This window comes from Oncorhynchus keta, unplaced genomic scaffold (assembly GCF_023373465.1).
Source record: "Oncorhynchus keta strain PuntledgeMale-10-30-2019 unplaced genomic scaffold, Oket_V2 Un_scaffold_275_pilon_pilon, whole genome shotgun sequence".
Classification (NCBI taxonomy): domain Eukaryota; kingdom Metazoa; phylum Chordata; class Actinopteri; order Salmoniformes; family Salmonidae; genus Oncorhynchus; species Oncorhynchus keta.
In genome coordinates this window covers 939,750-963,613 of record NW_026290897.1, presented here as the reverse complement: position 1 = coordinate 963,613, position 23,864 = coordinate 939,750, and the positions used below count along the sequence as shown (strand labels likewise).

Genomic DNA, 23,864 nt, shown 5'->3' with positions numbered 1-23,864 from the left:
TAACATGGCCAAAGGGCCACAGTAACATGGCCAAAGCAACATGGCCAAAGCAACATGACCAAAATAACATGGCCAAAGGGCCACAGTAACATGGCCAAAGCAACATGGCCAAAACAACATGGCCAAAGGGCCACAGTAACATGGCCAAAGCAACATGGCCAACAACATGGCCAAAGCCACAGTAATATGGCCAAAGCAACATGGCCAAAGCAAGATGCCACCACAGTAACATGGCCATGGCCAAGCAACATGGCCAAAGGGCCACAGTAACATGGCCAAAGCAACATGGCCAAAGGGCCACAGTAACATGGCCAAAGCAACATGGCCAAAGGGCCACAGTAACATGGCCAAAGGGCCAAAGTAACATGGCCAAAAAGCAACATGGCCAAAGGGCCACAGAACATGGCCAAAACAACATGGCCAAAGGGCCACAGTAACATGGCCAAAGCAACATGGCCAAAGCAACATGGCCAAAGCAACATGGCCAAAGTGCCACAGTAACATGGCCAACAGGGACAACAGTAACATGGCAAAAGCAACATGGCCAAAGGGCCACAGTAACATGGCCAAACAACATGGCCAAAGTGCCACAGTAACATGGCAAAAGTAACATGGCCAAAGTAACATGGCCAAAGTAACATGGCCAAAACAACATGCCCAAAGGTCCACAGTAACATGGCCAAAGCAACATGGCCAAAGAGCCACAGTAACATGGCCAAAAACAACATACATTTTGAAAGCAATTGCCAAGTAACATGGCCAAAGCAACATGGCCAAAGCAACATGGCCAAAGGCCACAAACATGGCCAAAGCAACATGGCCAAAGCAACATGGCCAAAACAGTAACATGGCCATAACATGGCCAAAGGGCCACAGTAACATGGCCAAAGCAACATGGCCAAGGGCCACAGTAACATGCCACAGTAACATGGCCAAAGCAACATGGCCAAAGCAACATGGCCAAAGGGCAACATGGCCAAAGTGGCCACAGTAACATGGCCAAAGCAACATGGCCAAAAAGTAACATGGCCAAAGTGGCCAAGTAACATGGCAAGTAACATGGCCAAAGCAACATGGCCAAAGCAACATGGCCAAAGGGCCACAGTAACATGGCCAAAGGCCAAAGCAACATGGCCAAACATGGGGCCACAGTAACATGGCAACATGGCCAACATGGCCAGGGCCACAGTAACATGGCCAAACAACATGGCCAAAGGCCACAGTAACATGGCCAAACAACATGGCCAAAGCAACATGGCCAAAGCAACATGGCCAAAGGGCCAAAAACATGGCCAAAGCAACATGGCCAAAGCAACATGGCCAAAGCAACATGGCCAAAGGGCCACAGTAACATGGCCAAAGCAACATGGCCAAAGCAACATGGCCAAAGCAACATGGCCAAAGCAACATGGCCAAAGCAACATGGCCAAAGGGCCACAGTAACATGGCCAAAGCAACATGGCCAAAGCAACATGGCCAAAGGGCCACAGTAACATGGCCAAAGCAACATGGCCAAAGCAACATGGCCAAAGTGCCACAGTAACATGGCCAAAAGCAAAAGCATGGCCAAAGCAACATGGCCAAAGCAACATGGCCAAAGGGCCACAGTAACATGGCCAAAGCAACATGGCCAAAGGGCCACAGTAACATGGCCAAAGCAACATGGCCAAAGGCCACATGGGCCAAAGGGCCACAGTAACATGGCCAAAGCAACATGGCCAAAGAGCATGGCCAAAGCAACATGGCCAAGTGGCCAAAGCACATGGCCAAAGCAACAGGGCCAAAGGGCCACAAACATGGCCAAAGCAACATGGCCAAAGGGCCACAGTAACATGGCCAAAGCAACATGGCCAAAGCAACATGGCCAAAGTGCCACAGTAACATGGCCAAAAGCAACATGGCCAAAGCAACATGGCCAAAGGGCCACATGGCCAAAACAACATGGCCAAAGGGCAAACATGGCCAAAACAACATATGGGCCAAGAGCCACAGTAACATGTAACAAAAGGGCCACAGTAACATGGCCAAAGCAACATGGCCAAAGCAACATGGCCAAAGCAACATGGCCAAGATGGCCACCACAGTAACATGGCCAAAGCAACATGGCCAAAGCAACATGGCCAAAGGGCCACAGTAACATGGGCCAAAGCAACATGGCCAAAGCAGCACAGTAACATGGCCAAAGCAACATGGCCAAAGAGCCACAGTAACATGGCCAAAAGCAACATGGCCAAAACAACATGGCCAAAGTAACATGGCCAACATAACATGGCCAAAGCAACATGCCAAAGCAACATGGCCAAAGCAACATGGCCACAGTAACATGGCCAAAGCAACATGGCCAACAGTAACATGGCCAAAGCAACAGGGCCAAAGAGCCACAGTAACATGGCCAAAGCAACATGGCCAAAGGTAACATGGCAGTAACATGGCCAAACAACATGGCCAAAGGGCCACAGTAACATGTCCAAAGGGCCACAGTAACATGGCCAAAGCAACATGGCCAAAGCAAGATGGCCAGGGCATGTAACATGGCCAAGGCCAAACAACATGGCCAAAGTGCCACAGTAACATGGCCAAAGCAACATGGCCAAAGGGCCACAGCAACATGGCCAAAGCAACATGGCCAAAGGCCACAGTAACATGGCCAAACAACATGGCCAAAGGGCCACAGTAACATGGCCAAAGCAACATAGCCAAACAACATGCAACATGGCCAAAGGGCCACAGTAACATGGCCAAAGGGCACATAACAAGGGCCAAAGTAACATGGCCAAAGCAAGATGGCCAAACAACATGGCCAAAGAAACATGGCCAAAGGGCCAAAGCAACATGGCCAAAGCAACATGGCCAAAGCAACATGGCCAAAGCAAGATGGCCAAAGGGCCACAGTAACATGGCCAAAGCAACATGGCCAAGAAACATGGCCAAAGTGCCACAGTAACATGGCCAAAGCCACAGTAACATGGCCAAAGGGCCACAGCAACATGGCCAAAGCAACATGGCCAAAGGGCCACAGTAACATGGCCAAAGCAACATGGCAAAGGTCCACAGTAACGTGGCCAAGCAACATGGCAAAGGGCCAAACAACATGGCCACGTGGCCAAACGGGCCAGCAAACATGGCCAAAGGGCCACAGTAACATAGCCAAAGCAACATGGCCAAAGGGCCACAGAAACACATGGCCAAAGCAACATAGCCAAAAACAACATGGCCAAAGCAACATGGCCAAAGGGCCACAGTAACATGGCCAAAGCAACATGGTCGAAGAAACATGGCCAAAGTGCAACATGGCCAAAGCAACATGGCCAAGCAACATGGCCAAACAACATGGCCAAAGGGCCACAGTAACATGGCCAAAGCAACATGGTAACATGGCCAAAGGGCCAAAACATGGCCAAAGTGGCCAAAGCAACATGGCCAAAGGGCCACAGTAACATGGCCAAAGGGCCAAAGGAACATGGCCAAAGGGCCACAGTAACATGGCAAAAGCAAGATGGCCAAAGGGCCACAGTAACATGGCCAAAGCAACATGGCCGAAGCAACATGGCTAAAGTGCCACAGTAACATGGCAAAGCAACATGGCCAAAGCAACATGGCCAAAGGGCCACAGTAACATGGCCAAAGCAACATGCCCAAAGGGCCACAGTAACATGGCCAAAGCAACATGGCCAAAGAGCCACAGTAACATGGCCAAAGCAACATGGCCAAAGGGCCACAGTAACATGGCCAAAGTAACATGGCCAAAACATGGCCAAAGTAACATGGCCAAAGCAACATGGCCAAAGCAACATGGCCAAAGTAAGTAACATGGCCAAAAGCAACATGGCCAAAGCAAGATGGCCAAAAGCAACATGGCCAAAGCAACATGGCCGAAGGCCAAAGGGCCAAAGGGCCACAGTAACATGGCCAAAGCAACATGGCCAAAACATGAGGGCCACAGTAACATGGCCAAAGCAACATGGCCAAAGAGCCACAGTAACATGGCCAAAGCAACATGGCCAAACGCCACAGTAACATGGCCAAAGTAACATGGCAAAGCAACATGGCCAAAGCAACATGGCCAAAGCCACAGTAACATGGCCAAAACAACATGGCCAAAGCAACATGGCCACAGTAACATGGCCAAAGCAACATGGCCAGATGGCCAAAGGGCCACAGTAACATGGCCAAAGCAACATGGCCAAAACATGGGTCACAGTAACATGGCCAAAGCAACATGGCCAAACAGCCACAGTAACATGGCCAAAGCAACAGGGGGCCACAGTAACATGGCCAAACAACATGGCCAAAGCAACATGGCCAAAGTAACATGGCCAAAGTAACATGGCCAAAGCAACATGGCCAAAGGGCCACAGTAACATGGCCAAAGCAACATGGCCAAAGGGCCACAGTAACATGGCCAAAGCAACATGGCCAAAACATGCAAGATGGCCAAAGGGCCACAGTAACATGGCCAAAGCAACATGGCCAAAGGGTCAAGAACATGGCCAAAGGGGCCACAGTAACATGGCCAAAGCAACATGGCTGAAGCAAATGGCCAAAGTGCCACAGTAACATGGCCAAAGCAACATGGCCAAAGGGCCACAGTAACATGGCCAAAGCAACATGGCCAACATGGCCAAAGGGCCACAGTAACATGGCCAAACAACATGGTCAAGGGGCCACAGTAACATGGCCAAAGCAACATGGCAAAACCACAGTAACATGGCCAAAGCAACATGGCCAAAGCAACATGGCCAAAGTAACATGCAACATGGCCACAGTAACATGGCCAAAGCAACATGGCCACAGTAACATGGCCAAAGCAACATGGCCAAAGGGTCACAGTAACATGGCCAAAGCAACATATTTGATAACATGGCCAAAGCAACATGGCCAAACGGCCACAGTAACATGGCCAAAGCAACATGGCCAAAGCAACATGGCCAAAGCAACATGGCCAAAGGGCCACAGTAACATGGCCAAAGCAACATGGCCAAAGGGCCACAGTAACATGGCCAAAGCAACATGGCCAAAGGGCCACAGCAACATGGCCAAAGCAACATGGCCAAAGGGCCACAGTAACATGGCCAAAGCAACATGGCCCAACAACATGGCCAAAGTAACATGGCCAAACAACATGGCCAAAGCAACATGGCCAAAGGGCCACAGTAACATGGCCAAAGCAACATGGTCGAAGAAACATGGCCAAAGTGCCACAGTAACATGGCCAACCACAGCAACATGGCCAAAGCAACATGGCAACAAGGGCCACAGTAACATGGCCAAAGCAACATGGCCAAAAGGGCCACAGTAACAAATAACATGGCCAAAGCAACATGGCCAAAGGGCCACAGTAACATGGCTAAAGCACATGGCCAAGGGCCACAGTAACATGGCCAAAGCAACATGGCCAAAGGGCCACAGTAACATGTGGCCAAAGCAACATGGCCAAAGCCAACATGGCCAAAGGGCCACAGTAACATGGCCAAAGCAACATGGCCAAACAAACATGGCCAAAGTAACATGGCCACAGTAACATGGCCAAAGTAACAACAACATGGCCAAAGCAACATGGCCAAACAACATGGCCAAAGCAACATGGTCAAAGCAAAATGGCCAAAGGGCCACAGTAACATGGCCAAAGCAACATGGCCAAAGCAAGATGGCCAAAGGGCCACAGTAACATGGCCAAAGCAACATGGCCGAAGCAACATGGCTAAAGATGCGACAGCAACATGGCCAAAGCAACATGGCCAAAGGGCCACAGTAACATGGCCAAAGCAACATGGCCAAAGAGCCACAGTAACATGGCCAAAGCAACATGGCCAAACGGCCACAGTAACATGGCCAAAGTAACATGGCCAAAGCAACATGGCCAAAGGAACATGGCCAAAAGGCCACAGTAACATGGCCAAAACAACATGGCCAAAGCAACATGGCCAAAGGGCCACAGTAACATGGCCAAAGCAACATGGCCGAAGCAACATGGCCAAAGTGCCACAGTAACATGGCCAAAGCAACATGGCCAAAGCAACATGGCCAAAGCAACATGGCCAAAGGGCCACAGTAACATGGCCAAAGCAACATGGCCAAAGGGCCACAGTAACATGGCCAAAGCAACATGGCCAAAGCAACATGGCCAAAGGGCCACAGTAACATGGCCAAAGCAACATGGCCAAAGGGCCACAGTAACATGGCCAAAGCAACATGGCCAAAGAGCCACGGTAACATGGCCAAAGCAACATGGCCAATGCAACATGGCCAAAGCAACATGGCCAAAGGGCCACAGTAACATGGCCAAAGCAACATGGCCAAAGGGTCACAGTAACATGGCCAAAGCAACATGGCCAAAGCAACATGGCCAAAGGGCCACAGTACCATGGCCAAAGGGCCACAGTAACATGGCCAAAGCAACATGGCCAAAGCAAGATGGCCAAAGGGCCACAGTAACATGGCCAAAGCAACATGGCCAAAGCAAAATGGCTAAAGGGCCACAGTAACATGGCCAAAGCAACATGGCCAAAGGGCCACAGTAACATGGCCAAAGCAACATGGCCAAAGGGCCACAGTAACATGGCCAAAGCAACATGGCCAAAGAACCACAGTAACATGGCCAAAGCAACATGGCCAAAGCAACATGGCCAAAGCAACATGGCCAAAGGGCCACAGTAACATGGCCAAAGCAACATGGCCAGAGTAACATGGCCAAAGCAACATGGCCAAAGGGTCACAGTAACATGGCCAAAGCAACATGGCCAAAGAGCCACAGTAACATGGCCAAAGCAACAGGGCCAAACGGCCACAGTAACATGGCCAAAGTAACATGGCCAAAGCAACATGGCCAAAGGGCCACAGTAACATGTCCAAAGGGCCACAGTAACATGGCCAAAGCAACATGGCCAAAGCAAGATGGCCAAAGGGCCACAGTAACATGGCCAAAGCAACATGGCCAAAGCAACATGGCCAAAGTGCCACAGTAACATGGCCAAAGCAACATGGCCAAAGGGCCACAGTAACATGGCCAAAGCAACATGGCCAAAGGGCAAGTAACATGGCCAAAGCAACATGGGGCCACAGTAACATGGCCAAAGCAACATGGCCAAAGGGCCACAGTAACATGGCCAAACAACATGGCTAAAAGAACAGTAACATGGCCAAAGCAACATGGCCAAAGAACCACAGTAACATGGCCAAAGCAACATGGCCAAAGCAACATGGCCAAAGGGCCACAGTAACATGGCCAAAGCAACATGGCCAGAGTAACATGGCCAAAGCAACATGGCCAAAGGGTCACAGTAACATGGCCAAAGCAACATGGCCAAAGAGCCACAGTAACATGGCCAAAGCAACAGGGCCAAACGGCCACAGTAACATGGCCAAAGTAACATGGCCAAAGCAACATGGCCAAAGCAACATGGCCAAAGGGCCACAGTAACATGGCCAAAGCAACATGGCAAAAGGGCCACAGTAACATGGGCAAAGCAACATGGCAAAAGGGCCACTGTAACGTGGCCAAAGCAACATGGCCAAAGGGCCACAGTAACATAGCCAAAGCAACATGGCCAAAGCAACATGGCCAAAGCAACATGGCCAAAGCAACATGGCCAAAGGGCCACAGTAACATGGCCAAAGCAACATGGCCAAAGCAACATGGCCAAAGCAACATGGCCAAAGCAACATGGCCAAAGCCAGAGGGCCAAAGGGCCACAGTAACATGGCCAAAGCAACATGGTCGAAGAAACATGGCCAAAGTGCCACAGTAACATGGCCAAAGGGCCACAGCAACATGGCCAAAGCAACATAGCCAAAGCAACATGGCCAAAGGGCCACAGTAACATGGCCAAAGCAACATGGCCAAAGGGCCACAGTAACATGGCCAAAGGGCCACAATAACATGGCCAAAGTAACATGGCCAAAGCAACATGGCCAAAGGGCCACGGTAACATGGCCAAAGCTACATGGCCAAAGGGCCACAGTAACATGGCCAAAGCAACATGGCCAAAGGGCCACAGTAACATGGCCAAAGCGACATGGCCAAAGCAACATGGCCAAAGCAACATGGCCAAAGCAACATGGCCAAAGGGCCACAGTAACATGGCCAAAGCAAAATGGCCACAGTAACATGGCCAAAGCAACATGGCCAAAGTAACATGGCCAAAGCAACATGGCCAAAGGGCCATAGTAACATGGCCAAAGCAACATGGCCAAAGTAACATGGCCAAAGGGCCACAGTAACATGGCCAAAGCAACATGGTCAAAGCAAAATGGCCAAAGGGCCACAGTAACATGGCCAAAGCAACATGGCCAAAGCAAGATGGCCAAAGGGCCACAGTAACATGGCCAAAGCAACATGGCCGAAGCAACATGGCTAAAGATGCGACAGTAACATGGCCAAAGCAACATGGCCAAAGCAACATGGCCAAAGGGCCACAGTAACATGGCCAAAGCAACATGGCCAAAGAGCCACAGTAACATGGCCAAAGCAACATGGGCCACAGTAACATGGCCAAAGTAACATGGCCAAAAAACAACATGGCCAAAGGAACATGGCCAAAGGCCACAGGGCCAAAACAACATGGCCAAAGCAACATGGCCAAAGGGCCACAGTAACATGGCCAAAGCAACATGGCCAACATGGCCAAAGTGCCACAGTAACATGGCCAAAGCAACATGGCCAAAAACAACATGGCCAAAGGGCCACAGTAACATGGCCAAAGCAACATGGCCAAAGGCCAAGTAACATGGCCAAACAACACCAGTAACATGGCCAAACAACATGGCCAAAGGGCCACAGTAACATGGCCAAAGCAACATGGCCAAAAAGTAACATGGCCAAAGCAACATGGCCGAAGAGCCACGGGGCCAAAGCAACATGGCCAATAACATGGCCAAAGCAACATGGCCAAAGGGCCACAGTAACATGGCCAAAACAACATGGCCAAAGGGTCACACATGGCCAAAGCAACATGGCCAAAGCAACATGGCCCAAGTACCATGGCCAAAGGGCCACAGTAACATGGCCAAAGCAACATGGCCAAAGCAAGATGGCCAAAGGGCCACAGTAACATGGCCAAAGCAACATGGCCGAAGCAAAATGGCTAAAGTGCCACAGTAACATGGCCAAAGCAACATGGCCAAAGGGCCACAGTAACATGGCCAAAGCAACATGGCCAAAGGGCCACAGTAACATGGCCAAAGCAACATGGCCAAAGGGCCACAGTAACATGGCCAAAGCAACATGGCTAAAGGGCCACAGTAACATGGCCAAAGCAACATGGCCAAAGAACCACAGTAACATGGCCAAAGCAACATGGCCAAAGCAACATGGCCAAAGCAACATGGCCAAAGGGCCACAGTAACATGGCCAAAGCAACATGGCCAAAGGGTCACAGTAACATGGCCAAAGCAACATGGCCAAAGAGCCACAGTAACATGGCCAAAGCAACAGGGCCAAACGGCCACAGTAACATGGACAAAGTAACATGGCCAAAGCAACATGGCCAAAGCAACATGGCCAAAGGGCCACAGTAATATGTCCAAAGGGCCACAGTAACATGGCCAAAGCAACATGGCCAAAGCAAGATGGCCAAAGGGCCACAGTAACATGGCCAAAGCAACATGGCCCAAGCAACATGGCCAAAGTGCCACAGTAACATGGCCAAAGCAACATGGCCAAAGGGCCACAGCAACATGGCCAAAGCAACATGGCCAAAGGGCCACAGTAACATGGCCAAACAACATGGTCAAAGGGCCACAGTAACATGGCCAAAGCAACATGGCCAAAGCAACATGGCCAAAGCAACATGGCCAAAGCAACATGGCCAAAGGGCCACAGTAACATGGCCAAAGCAACATGGCCAAAGGGCCACAGTAACATGGCCAAAGCAACATGGCCAAAGAAACATGGCCAAAGGGCCACAGTAACATGGCCAAAGCAAGATGGCCAAAGTAACATGGCCAAACCAACATGGCCAAAGGGCCACAGTAACATGGCCAAAGCAACATGGCCAAAGGGCCACAGTAACATGGCCAAAGCAACATGGCCAAAGGGCCACAGTAACATGGCCAAAGCAACATGGCCAAAGGGCCACAGTAACATGGCCAAAGCAACATGGCCAAAGAACCACAGTAACATGGCCAAAGCAACATGGCCAAAGCAACATGGCCAAAGCAACATGGCCAAAGGGCCACAGTAACATGGCCAAAGCAACATGGCCAGAGTAACATGGCCAAAGCAACATGGCCAAAGGGCCACAGTAACATGGCCAAAGCAACATGGCCAAAGAGCCACAGTAACATGGCCAAAGCAACATGGCCAAACGGCCACAGTAACATGGACAAAGTAACATGGCCAAAGCAACATGGCCAAAGCAACATGGCCAAAGGGCCACAGTAACATGGCCAAAGGGCCACAGTAACATGGCCAAAGCAACATGGCCAAAGCAAGATGGCCAAAGGGCCACAGTAACATGGCCAAAGCAACATGGCCGAAGCAACATGGCCAAAGTGCCACAGTAACATGGCCAAAGCAACATGGCCAAAGCAACATGGCCAAAGGGCCACAGTAACATGGCCAAACAACATGGTCAAAGGGCCACAGTAACATGGCCAAAGCAACATGGCCAAAGCAACATGGCCAAAGCAACATGGCCAAAGCAACATGGCCAAAGGGCCACAGTAACATGGCCAAAGCAACATGGCCAAAGGGCCACAGTAACATGGCCAAAGCAACATGGCCAAAGAAACATGGCCAAAGGGCCACAGTAACATGGCCAAAGCAAGATGGCCAAAGTAACATGGCCAAACCAACATGGCCAAAGAAACATGGCCAAAGGGCCACAGTAACATGGCCAAAGCAACATGGCCAAAGCAAGATGGCCAAAGGGCCACAGTAACATGGCCACAGCAACATGGCCAAAGCAACATGGCCAAAGGGCCACAGTAACATGGCCAAAGCAACATGGCAAAAGGGCCACAGTAACATGGCCAAAGCAACATGGCAAAAGGGCCACTGTAACAAAAGCAACATGAGTAACATGGCCAAAGCAACATAGGCCAAAGCAACATGGCCAAAGCAACATGGCCAAAACAAATGGCCATGGGCCAAAGGGCCACAGTAACATGGCCAAAAGCAACATGGTCAAACAACAACATGGCCAAAGTGCCACAGTAACATGGCCAAAGGGCCACAGTAACATGGCCAAAGCAACATGGCCAAAGCAACATGGCCAAAGGGCCACAGTAACATGGCCAAAGCAACATGGCCAAAGGGCCAAGTAACATGGCCAAAGCCACATGGCCAAAGTAACATGGCCAAACAACATGGCAACATGGCCAAGTAACATGGCCAAAGCAACATGGCCAAAGGCAACATAACATATTAAAGCAACATGGCCAAAGGCCACAGTAACATGGCCAAAGCGACATGGCCACAAGTAACATGGCCAAAGGGCCAAAGCAACATGGCCAAACAACATGGCAAAAAATGGCCACAGTAACATGGCCAAAACAACATGGCCAAAGTAACATGGCATGGCCAAAGCAACATGGCCAAAGCCACAGTAACATGGCCAAAAAACAACATGGCAAAGTAACATGGCCAAAGGGCCACACATGGCCAAAGGGCCACAGTAACATGGCCAAAGCAACATGGCCAAAGGGCCACAGTAACATGGCCAAAGCAACATGGCCAAAGGGCCACAGTAACATGGCCAAAAGCAACATGGCCAAAGCAACATGGCCAAAGCAAGATGGGCCACAGTAACATGGCCAAATGGCAAATGGCCAAAGCAACATGGCCAAAGGGCCACAGTAACATGGCCAAAGCAACATGGCCAAAGCAAGATGGCCAAAGGGCCACAGTAACATGGCCAAAGGGCCACAGTAACATGGCCAAAGCAACATGGCCAAAGCAAGATGGCCAAAGGGCCACAGTAACATGGCCAAAGCAACATGGCCAAAGGGCCACAGTAACATGGCCAAAGCAACATGGCCAAAGAGCCACAGTAACATGGCCAAAGCAACATGGCCAAACGGCCACAGTAACATGGCCAAAGTAACATGGCCAAAGCAACATGGCCAAAAGGCCACAGTAACATGGCCAAAACAACATGGCCAAAGCAACATGGCCAAAGGGCCACAGTAACATGGCCAAAGCAACATGGCCGAAGCAACATGGCCAAAGTGCCACAGTAACATGGCCAAAGCAACATGGTCAAAGGGCCACAGTAACATGGCCAAAGCAACATAGCCAAAGCAACATGGCCAAAGTAACATGGCCAAAGGGCCACAGTAACATGGCCAAAGCAACATGGCCAAAGAAACATGGCCAAAGGGCCACAGTAACATGGCCAAAGCAACATGGCCAAAGAAACATGGCCAAAGGGCCACAGTAACATGGCCAAAGCAAGATGGCCAAAGTAACATGGCCAAACCAACATGGCCTAAGAAACATGGCCAAAGGGCCACAGTAACATGGCCAAAGCAAGATGGCCAAAGGGCCAACAGTAACATGGCCAAAGCAACATGGCCAAAGCAACATGGCCAAAGGGCCACAGTAACATGGCCAAAACAACATGGCCAAAGCAACATGGCCAAAGCAACATGGCCAAAGGGCCACAGTAACATGGCCAAAGCAACATATTAAAAGAAACATGGCCAAAGGGCCACATAACAGTAACAAGATGGCCAAAGTAACATGGCCAAACCAACATGGCCAAAGAAACATGGCCAAAGGGCCACAGTGACATGGCCAAATCAAGATGGCCAAAGGGCCAACAGTAACATGGCCAAAGCATCATGGCCGAAGCAACATGGCCAAAGTGCCACAGTAACATGGCCAAAGGGCCACAGTGACATGGCCAAAGCATCATGGCCAAAGGGCCACAGCAACATGGCCAAAGCAACATGGCCAAAGGGCCACAGTAACATGGCCAAAACAACATGGCCAAACAACATGGCCAAAGGGCCACAGTAACATGGCCAAAGCAACATGGCCAAAGGTCCACAGTAACATGGCCAAAGCAACATGGCCAAATGGCCACAGTAACATGGCCAAAGTAACATGGCCAAAGCAACATGGCCAAAGGGCCACAGTAACATGGCCAAAGCAACATGGCCAAAGCAACATGGCCAAAGGGCCACAGTAACATGGCCAAAGCAACATGGCCAAAGCAACATGGTCAAAGGGCCACAGTAACATGGCCAAAGCAACATGGCCAAAGCAACATGGCCAAAGGGCCACAGTAACATGGCCAAAGGGACAAAGCAACATGGCCAAAGCAACATGGCCAAAGCAACATGGCCAAAGGGCCACAGTAACATGGCCAAAGCAACATGGCCAAAGGGCCACAGTAACATGGCCAAAGTAACATGGCCAAAGCAACATGACCAAAGGGCCACGGTAACATGGCCAAAGCAACATGGCCAAAGGGCCACAGTAACATGGCCAAAGCAACATGGCCAAAGGACCACAGTAACATGGCCAAAGCAACATGGCCAAAGCAACATGGCCAAAGCCACATTAACATGGCCAAAAACAACATGGCCAAAGGGCCACAGCAACATGGCCAAAGCAACATGGCCAAAGGACCACAGTAACATTGCCAAAGCAACATGGCCAAAACAACATGGCCAAGGGCCACAGTAACATGGCCAAAGATGGCCAAAGGCCACAGTAACATGGCCAAAGCAACATGGCCAAAGCAACATGGCCAAAGGGCCACAGTAACATGGCCAAAACAACATGGCCAAAGCAACATGGCCAAAGCAACATGGCCAAAGGGCCACAGTAACATGGCCAAAGCAACATGGCCAAAGCAACATGGCCAAAGGGCCACAGTAACATGGCCAAAGCAAGATGGCCAAAGTAACATGGCCAAACCAACATGGCCAAAGAAACATGGCCAAAGGGCCACAGTAACATGGCCAAAGCAACATGGCCAAAGGGCCACAGTAACATGGCCAAAGCAACATGGCCAAAGCAAGATGGCCAAAGGGCCACAGTAACATGGCCAAAGGGCCACAACATGGCCAAAAAGAACATGGCCAAAGGGCCACAGTAACATGGCCAAAAGCAACATGGCCAAAGGGCCACAGTAACATGGCCAAAACAACATGGCCAAACAACATGGCCAAAGGGCCACAGTAACATGGCCAAAGTAACATGGCCAAAGGTCCACAGTAACATGGCCAAAGCAACATGGCCAAAGGCCACAGTAACATAAAGTAACATGGCCAAAGCAACATATTAAGGGCCACAGTAACATGGCCAAACAACATGGCCACATGGTAACAACATGGCCAAAGCAACATGGCCAAAGGGCCACAGTAACATGGCCAAAGCAACATGGCCAAAGGGCCAAAGCAACATGGCCAAAGGTCCACAGTAACATGGCCAAAGCAAGATGGCCAAAGCAACATGGCCAAAACAACATTGCCAAAGCAACATGGCCAAAGTAACATGGCCAAAGGGCCACAGTAACATGGCCAAAGCAACATGGCCAAAGACCACAACATGGCCAAAGCAACATGGCCAAAGGGCCACAGTAACATGGCCAAAAACAACATGGCCAAAGCAACATGGCCAAACCACAGTAACATGGCCAAAGCAACATGGCCAAAGGACCACAGTAACATGGCCAAAGCAACATGGCCAAAGTAACATGGCCAAAGGGCCACATTAACATGGCCAAAGCAACATGGCCAAACAACATGGCCAAAGGGCCACAGTAACATGGCCAAAGCAACATGGCCAAAGGACCACAGTAACATGGCCAAAGCAACATGGCCAAACAACATGGCCAGCAACATGGCCAAAGGGCCACAGTAACATGGCCAAAGCAAGATGGCCAAAAAGGGCCAACAGTAACATGGCCAAAGCAACATGGCCAAACAACATGGCCAAAGGGCCACAGTAACATGGCCAAAACAACATGGCCAAAGCAACATGGCCAAAGGGCCACAGTAACATGGCCAAAGCAACATGGCCAAAGAAACATGGCCAAAGGGCCACAGTAACATGGCCAAAGCAAGATGGCCAAAGTAACATGGCCAAACCAACATGGCCTAAGAAACATGGCCAAAGGGCCACAGTGACATGGCCAAAGCAAGATGGCCAAAGGGCCAACAGTAACATGGCCAAAGCATCATGGCCGAAGCAACATGGCCAAAGTGCCACAGTAACATGGCCAAAGGGCCACAGTGACATGGCCAAAGCATCATGGCCAAAGGGCCACAGTAACATGGCCAAAGCAACATGGCCAAAGGGCCACAGTAACATGGCCAAAACAACATGGCCAAACAACATGGCCAAAGGGCCACAGTAACATGGCCAAAGCAACATGGCCAAAGGTCCACAGTAACATGGCCAAAGCAACATGGCCAAATGGCCAAAGTAACATGGCCAAAGCAACATGGCCAAAGCAACATGGCCAAAGGGCCACAGTAACATGGCCAAAGCAACATGGCCAAAGCAACATGGCCAAAGGGCCACAGTAACATGGCCAAAGCAACATGGCCAAAGCAACATGGTCAAAGGGCCACAGTAACATGGCCAAAGCAACATGGCCAAAGGGCCAAAGCAACATGGCCAAAGGCCACAGTAACATGGCCAAAGCATTATGGCCAAACAACATTGCCAAAGCAACATGGCATGGCCAAACAACATGGCCAAAGGGCCACAGTAACATGGCCAAAGCAACATGGCCAAAGGACCACAGTAACATGGCCAAAGTAACATGGCCAAACAACATGGCCAAAGGGCCACATTAACATGGCCAAAAACAACATGGCCAAAGCAACATGGCCAAAGGCCACAGTAACATGGCCAAAGCAACATGGCCAAAGGACCACAGTAACATGGCCAAACAACATGGCCAAAGCAACATAGCCAAAGGGCCACATTAACATGGCCAAAGCAACATGGCCAAAGCAACATGGCCAAAGGGCCACAGTAACATGGCCAAAACAACATGGCCAAAGGGCCATGGCAACATGGCCAAAGGACCACAGTAACATGGCCAAAGCAACATGGCCAAAGCAACATGGCCAAATATGGCCACATTAACATGGCCAAACATGGCCAAAGCAACATGGCCAAAGGGCCAACATGGCCAAAGCAACATGGCCAAAGGTCCACAGTAACATGGCCAAAGCAACATGGCCAAAGGGCCACAGTAACATGGCCAAAGCAACATGGCCAAAGCAACATGGTCAAAGGGCCACAGTAACATGGCCAAAGCAACATGGCCAAAGCAACATGGCCAAAGGGCCACAGTAACATGGCCAAAGCAACATGGCCAAAGCAACATGGTCAAAGGGCCACAGTAACATGGCCAAAGCAACATGGCCAAAGGGCCAAAGCAACATGGCCAAAGGTCCACAGTAACATGGCCAAAGCATTATGGCCAAAGCAACATGGCCAAAACAACATTGCCAAAGCAACATGGCCAAAGCAACATGGCCAAAGGGCCACAGTAACATGGCCAAAGCAACATGGCCAAAGGACCACAGTAACATGGCCAAAGTAACATGGCCAAAGCAACATGGCCAAAGGGCCACATTAACATGGCCAAAACAACATGGCCAAACAACATGGCCAAAGGGCCACAGTAACATGGCCAAAGCAACATGGCCAAAGGACCACAGTAACATGGCCAAAGCAACATGGCCAAAGCAACATGGCCAAAGGGCCACATAACATGGCCAAAGCAACATGGCCAAAGCAACATGGCCAAAGGGCCACAGTAACATGGCCAAAGCAACATGGCCAAAGGACCACAGTAACATTGCCAAACAACATGGCCAAAGCAACATGGCCAAAGGGCCACAGTAACATGGCCAAAGCAAGATGGCCAAAGGGCCAACAGTAACATGGCCAAAACAACATGGCCAAAGCAACATGGCCAAAGGGCCACAGTAACATGGCCAAACAACATGGCCAAAGCAACATGGCCAAAGCAACATGGCCAAAGGGCCACAGTAACATGGCCAAAGCAACATGGCCAAAGAAACATGGCCAAAGGGCCACAGTAACATGGCCAAAGCAAGATGGCCAAAGTAACATGGCCAAACCAACATGGCCTAAGAAACATGGCCAAAGGGCCACAGTGACATGGCCAAAAGCAAGATGGCCAAAGGGCCAACAGTAACATGGCCAAAGCATCATGGCCAAACAACATGGCCAAAGTGCCACAGTAACATGGCCAAAGGGCCACAGTGACATGGCCAAAGCATCATGGCCAAAGGGCCACAGTAACATGGCCAAAGCAACATGGCCAAAGGGCCACAGTAACATGGCCAAAACAACATGGCCAAACAACATGGCCAAAGGGCCACAGTAACATGGCCAAAGCAACATGGCCAAAGGTCCACAGTAACATGGCCAAAGCAACATGGCCAAATGGCCACAGTAACATGGCCAAAGTAACATGGCCAAAGCAACACAGTAACATGGCCAAAGCAACATGGCCAAAGCAACATGGTCAAAGGGCCACAGTAACATGGCCAAAGCAACATGGCCAAAGGGCCAAAGCAACATGGCCAAAGGTCCACAGTAACATGGCCAAAGCATTATGGCCAAAGCAACATGGCCAAAACAACATTGCCAAAGCAACATGGCCAAAGCAACATGGCCAAAGGGCCACAGTAACATGGCCAAAGCAACATGGCCAAAGGACCACAGTAACATGGCCAAAGTAACATGGCCAAAGCAACATGGCCAAAGGGCCACATTAACATGGCCAAAGCAACATGGCCAAAGCAACATGGCCAAAGGGCCACAGTAACATGGCCAAAGCAACATGGCCAAAGGACCACAGTAACATGGCCAAAGCAACATGGCCAAAGTAACATGGCCAAAGGGCCACATTAACATGGCCAAAGCAACATGGCCAAAGCAACATGGCCAAAGGGCCACAGTAACATGGCCAAAGCAACATGGCCAAAGGACCACAGTAACATTGCCAAAGCAACATGGCCAAAGCAACATGGCCAAAGGGCCACAGTAACATGGCCAAAGCAAGATGGCCAAAGGGCCAACAGTAACATGGCCAAAGCAACATGGCCAAAGCAACATGGCCAAAGGGCCACAGTAACATGGCCAAAACAACATGGCCAAAGCAACATGGCCAAAGCAACATGGCCAAAGGGCCACAGTAACATGGCCAAAGCAACATGGCCAAAGAAACATGGCCAAAGGGCCACAGTAACATGGCCAAAGCAAGATGGCCAAAGTAACATGGCCAAACCAACATGGCCTAAGAAACATGGCCAAAGGGCCACAGTGACATGGCCAAAGCAAGATGGCCAAAGGGCCAACAGTAACATGGCCAAAGCATCATGGCCGAAGCAACATGGCCAAAGTGCCACAGTAACATGGCCAAAGGGCCACAGTGACATGGCCAAAGCATCATGGCCAAAGGGCCACAGTAACATGGCCAAAGCAACATGGCCAAAGGGCCACAGTAACATGGCCAAAACAACATGGCCAAAGGGCCACAGTAACATGGCCAAAGCAACATGGCCAAAGGTCCACAGTAACATGGCCAAAGCAACATGGCCAAATGGCCACAGTAACATGGCCAAAGTAACATGGCCAAAGCAACATGGCCAAAGGGCCACAGTAACATGGCCAAAGCAACATGGCCAAAGCAACATGGCCAAAGGGCCACAGTAACATGGCCAAAGCAACATGGCCAAAGCAACATGGTCAAAGGGCCACAGTAACATGGCCAAAGCAACATGGCCAAAGGGCCAAAGCAACATGGCCAAAGGTCCACAGTAACATGGCCAAAGCATTATGGCCAAAGCAACATGGCCAAAACAACATTGCCAAAGCAACATGGCCAAAGCAACATGGCCAAAGGGCCACAGTAACATGGCCAAAGCAACATGGCCAAAGGACCACAGTAACATGGCCAAAGTAACATGGCCAAAGCAACATGGCCAAAGGGCCACAGTAACATGGCCAAAGCAACATGGCCAAAGGACCACAGTAACATGGCCAAAGCAACATGGCCAAAGCAACATGGCCAAAGGGCCACATTAACATGGCCAAAGCAACATGGCCAAAGCAACATGGCCAAAGGGCCACAGTAACATGGCCAAAGCAACATGGCCAAAGGGCCACAGTAACATGGCCAAAGCAACATGGCCAAAGGACCACAGTAACATTGCCAAAGCAACATGGCCAAAGCAACATGGCCAAAGGGCCACATTAACATGGCCAAAGCAACATGGCCAAAGCAACATGGCCAAAGGGCCACAGTAACATGGCCAAAGGGCCACAGTAATATTCAAGCAATATGGCTAAAAGGCCAATGCACTGTTACAAGTTGACAGTCACAAAAGAAGCCTGCGAAGAACGGTTGATAATAGTTTTTTATTTTGTAGGCCTCTGTGTTTCTTTCAACATGTTCATTCTCTCTAAGAGGTGGGTTTGATTAAAGCAAAAGAAAAGTACACCGTGTAAAGAACAGCGCCCCACATTTCACTGTCTGTTCTCTGTAGAGGAACTAAGATAAATTCCCCTCAGGAAACGAAAGGGCTTAAAGCATTACGAGAACCCTTGGTGATTTTTTCCAGATCAATCCAGGCTAAAGGTTTAGTTGGTTTGAGAAGTCAATAACATTACCTAAATGATGTTTGTTAAATGGGGATTGCGTTGCAGCAGACCTATACAGACCTGTCTTTCTCCCTCTAACCTCCACGACCCCAAATATCTTACAGAACCATAATGACACACACATTTCCAAAATACTGTTCTCGCCAAAAACATTATCAATATCTGTCAACTTCTTTGTTTATTTGTTTGTTTGTTTGTTCGTTAGTTGTTGCTCGGATGAATTCACAGTTTTTTCGGGGATGTTTTGTGGTGTGGAGAGAGGTTGCTGCCTGGTTTAACTCAGTATTTAATCCCCCAGAAGTCCCTGCGGAATTCTCTTAACGACGGTCCCAATGTGGAGCACCACCGAGCTTGGTGCCGAGCCGACAACTCTCTACTCCTCCTCCGCCTTGCTCCTCCGCTCGCTGCTAGGAAAAGCTGCCTGTCTCTCTCTCTCTCTATTGCCAGCCAAAGCTGTTGTTTTACAAGTGGAAACCCCACTGCAATTAAACCCCACTGGGTTGGTTTGGCTGAGCAAGATGGCAGAAGCTCTCTCCTGGCATTCTCCCCTCTGCTTGTGGCTTTCCACGATTAAACAAGAAAACAAACAAACAAAAACTTACACAAACCAGAGGTCTGAAATGTGAAACCCCATATAACAGCATGGAGACATGGGTGAAAGTTCCCATGACCGTCCGTCAGTCAGTTCGTCTGTCTGTCCGTCCTTCTGTCCTTCAGTCACTGGTTCCCCAGATCCAGCTATAACAGGTAAACAGCCGTGTTAGTGGCCGACCTTGGAAACACATGTGTGAAGGTGCAGGGAGCAGCAGTAGTGATGAAAGCTTGGCCCGTGCAGCAGCTGTGCGGTTGTAGGCACTGTTAGTCTCTTTGATCTTCTGTACTCAGGTGTGACAGTGCTTTGGCAGCTTGCGGTTGGTTCTGGCTTCAACTAGGGCCTCTCCTGGACAGGTCCATATGCTCACAGTGAGAGCGTGAGAAAGGGCACCTGCCATAGGCAAAAAGACGCTGAACAAAGTGCCGAAATTATTCCTCAAAGACTTTGAGGTAACTTTCCCATTACCACCTCTGGATATTTTATTTTCTGACTGATTTTAGATGACTATAGACTAGAGGCTATTATAATCATGCTACTATTAAGGGCTACAGGCCCTTGTGAGAGTCATAACCGTCAGAGTTTTATATTCTGACCCTTCCATTGCCAATGACCAGTTAAGCTTCAAAGAACCGTAATATACCATGGTCTAAAACACATAGAGCCATCACCAACTCAGTCAGGAAATTCACAGATCGTCTGGAGAACCCTGCTTATGGTTTTTCAATAAATCCGTTCAAGCATGGATTTATGAAAATGGCTGCTTGAGTGAACCCGGAGGTCAAACAGAAATTAATTGGTCTTGGCAATAAATCTGGACCATTTCTATAATTGTTGTTGAATGTGCCTTTACAGTTGTAGAATAATACCACAAGAATACAAGCTTATTCTGGTGATACATTAAAGGAAACCAAATATCATTTTTATGGCACGGTCTGCTGGACACACCTATTTTTAATAAAAACGTATGTTTGAAATTTGTCCCATAAACCTAAGTCTGCAAAATAGGAAATTAGCCTATTACCTCAATGGTTAATGAGTTGCTTATTTTTCAGGAATCCAGAGTGTAACTGTTATTTAGCCATTTTCTCATCTTTTGGCGTCATGTGGTCATGCTCTGTGTTGTATTATTTCTTATGGCCTATTTAAGACATTAGCCATTATAGAAATTCCTCCAACACTCCCAGTGGATTCAAGCCCTTGTCTTTTGTGTTGTTCCAACTCCCCGGTCAGTACATCTGTGCTCACTGCTCAGGACCCAAGGGTTTGTTCCATTACATTACAGACCGCTTTCTTTCTGAGATCTTTGGAAGAGATCTCCCTCTTCTCCCAGACTGGCTCTGGTTCACTCCTCGGCTCTGCTGACCACCCCTTGTGCCCCCCCCAAATATTTTCAGCCTGTTTTTTGGCATTCTCTGTGGCCGTGAATCCCGGCGTCGTCGCTTTCCACCCTTCTCACCTTGTGTCCTCTGTGACTCCTGCCAAGGAAGGATCTCCTGTCCTTCCATTATTTCCTCCCAGGTCCAACTTATTTTCCCCATCGTAGCACGCTGCTTGGTCCTTGGTTGGTGGGATATTCTGTCACGTACGTGAGGAGAGACGGACCAAGGCGCAGCGGATGTTGAGTTCCACATATTTATTATAAAGTGAAACTTAGCAAAAAACAAAACAAATAAATTAATAAACTAACAACGAAACGTGACTACGTGGTGCACATGCACAAAACACAAAATAATATCCCACAAACACAGGTGGGAAAAATGCTACTTAAATATGATCCCCCAATTAGAGACACTGATTACCAGCTGCCTCTAATTGGGAATCATACAAATCACCAACATAGAAAAAATAAACTAGAATACCCCCAGTCACGCCCTGACCTACTACATCATAGAGAAACAAGGGATCTCTATGGTCAGGGCTTGACAGGAAGAGAGACAGGAGCGAGTGACCTTTGTGAACTGTTTACCCCCATCAGCTTCCAATGCAGACGGCTAGCTTGCATGTCAGACAGTGCTTGACCCAGAGTCCATATCACCTTGATAACAGGTTGAGTTCTTTCAGTAATTTTTTTTTTAGATCACTGTATACAATTTGAAAATGTTGATATCAGACAGGTCAAGGGAACAATCACAACTGACCCTCTACCATCCCATCTCTTTACAGTGAAACCTCAGCAAGGTATACACCAGTAGAGCTTTATCACTAGCTTCCTCTTATCACTTCCTCTCTTCTCCAGCCTCTTCCTGACTAGAGTTGGTTCAGTCTCTAATTTGCTGTACAATGGTCGCTGTCTGTGTATATTTCATTAGCATCTCTGCAGCGCTCGTTCTCCCGGAGTGGATAATGAGAACCATGGCCTCCTCTCCTCAGCAGAGCTCAGAGCCCAGAAAGAAACATTCTAGTGTCAGCCAATGTCGCAGCTTGATGGCATATAAATGTAATTTATCAGCGTGTTTATGTTGCCGTTTTAGTAGGACATTTTTATGCCTCACTGGATCAGGGATGCTGTGTCAGTGTATAATGACCATGTCACTTCTAATAACACACAGATCTGGTATTGGTATGGCGTCATTCTCGTAAACTAAACTCAACGCCATCTGAGGACTGTGATAACTTTATGGTTGTATTTTACTTTCTTTAGCATCACCTTTTGACTTTCACAAACTACTGCAATGACAGATTGAAGGATGTTGAACGTGGACATTTTTTGCTTGACCGTTATGTTCGGTGTATCTGATCTATCTGAGGCCTTATTTACAAGTGAGGTATGAGAGCATCTGTATCCATGATTGTAGCACTTCCTTGCCATACTTGCCATGTGCCAGACCACAATTCACACAAGATGAGCTCAGATGCACCAACTGTCATGTGGAATGTACTTGGTGAGGTAGATAGGGAGTGGTCCCTCTACATCATCTGTCTCTCATGTCATTTTTAGGCCTGGTTTGAGATGTGCTCTATAAATTCAATGTAGTTTAATTGATTGTGATGCTGATTATGTGGCAATACTACTTGTGTGTTTGTGTCAGTGTTTCTTGTTGTGTGTGTGTGTGCGCATGCGTGTGCCTGCACGTGTGTATGTGTTTGGGTACATGTACAGATGTGTTAAGTAGTGGGAGATCATCAGCATTATCTCATAAATCAATCTGGGAACAGTCACCTCTCACATTCCTGCATCTCTCCTCTCCAACATGGCCGTGTATTCTGTTGTTGTTTGCAGTTTTCAGCATTTATTGCTCCAGCTTTTAACAATGTGTTTCTGTGAGGGTTCTGAACTCTCCCCCTCCCACGTAATGACCGTGTGAGGAGAGAGACTTGTTTTTATGGCAACTTTAAAACATGTTGGCTGTGCTTCTTCCATATCCTACCCTCCCAGAAAGAAACACATGGAAGGCTTTGATTCGATGTGAATCAACATAACAGCTGCTATCACCAAGTTATTGTCAGACTTTATTCTTGTGTCTTTTAACCTAAAACCAAACCCTGGTAAATGACTGATTTCCAAAGGTTTCTTTGTTAATGTGATGTCCCCCGTGTAGCTAGTAGGCCAAAACAACCCCCATCAATGATGACAGCTATGAAGAGTTAGCTAGGTGGATCCTCCTTAATGACCATAATGACTTGTAAGTAGGGTTACAACTTCAAGTGGCAATAGTGAGC

At 49.0% G+C, this 23,864-nt stretch overlaps 1 long non-coding RNA gene across 1 annotated transcript; it reads right to left on the bottom strand.

Moving 5' to 3' along the window:
* Nucleotides 1-19,347: 19,347 nt before the first annotated feature.
* On the bottom strand, nt 19,348-21,928 carry LOC118362946 (uncharacterized). Its single transcript, XR_004821291.2, has 2 exons — nt 21,226-21,928; nt 19,348-20,594 (listed from the first exon to the last, which is right to left on the bottom strand). It is a non-coding gene; the product is annotated as an uncharacterized LOC118362946 (long non-coding RNA).
* Between the last annotated feature and the right edge of the window lie 1,936 nt (nt 21,929-23,864).